Raw genomic sequence first — 907 nt, 5'->3', positions numbered from 1 at the left:
ACAATCAATCCAATATTAGAGCCTATTTGATACACATTAATCTATTTTATTATTTGTTCATTTTTAACCACACATTTACACAATAAAATATTGTACACGTATACGAAAAACTTTTTTTCTACTTTTTAACCGTACGCTCTCCTAAACGCACCCTTCAAAGCACTTTTTTTTTTAACGATAATGATTGTCGTGCTGGCTCTTAACTACACAATGAAGCTCGGGAATCCACCAAACACAGTTTGTTAGGCGCACAATCATTTAAAGCATACTTACGCATAATCACCTACTCCACGAGAATGTTCGTGTTCAAATTAATGATGGAGCATTCCCCGTGGAATTGATAGATAATGTAGACTTGAAGCAGAGGTTGGCACAGGGGAATGGACTCGAGGTTGATTCTCGAACTTGATTTTGAATGATATATAATGAATTGCATTAGTGCCATGAGCTATGACTTTTTACAAAATTGTATTAGTACCTACATCAATTGCACTTAACTTACTAATAAAATGAAATAGGAAAGAATCATGCTATTCATTAACAACGGTAATGAGCAACAATTTTAGTGGCGCTGGGATAACTCTTATATTGTTTAAGTGAAAAATACATTACAATTTTATCGAACAATGTAAAAAGGCAGGCAGGCATGGTAAATTGTAAGAGGAATGCTTGATGCACAATGATTTTAATAACATTATTGACAACATGCCTCGTGAAATGTTGTCATTGAACAATTTAAAAAACAATTTATTTTCTCAACCAACACTTTGTTGTATTTTTTAAATTTTTATTTATTTATTTATTTTTTTTTTTTTTGGCCACAATCAACATTCTCAGCAGTGTAGATTGATTCAAATTGTAAAATGGAATTCTGACGGGGATTCAACTCAGATGGATTAGCTCTGCT

This window comes from Olea europaea, unplaced genomic scaffold (assembly GCF_002742605.1).
Source record: "Olea europaea var. sylvestris unplaced genomic scaffold, O_europaea_v1 scaffold124, whole genome shotgun sequence".
Classification (NCBI taxonomy): Eukaryota; Viridiplantae; Streptophyta; class Magnoliopsida; order Lamiales; family Oleaceae; genus Olea; species Olea europaea.
The sequence above is the reverse complement of the archived record's forward strand: the minus strand, read 5'-3'. Positions refer to the sequence as shown.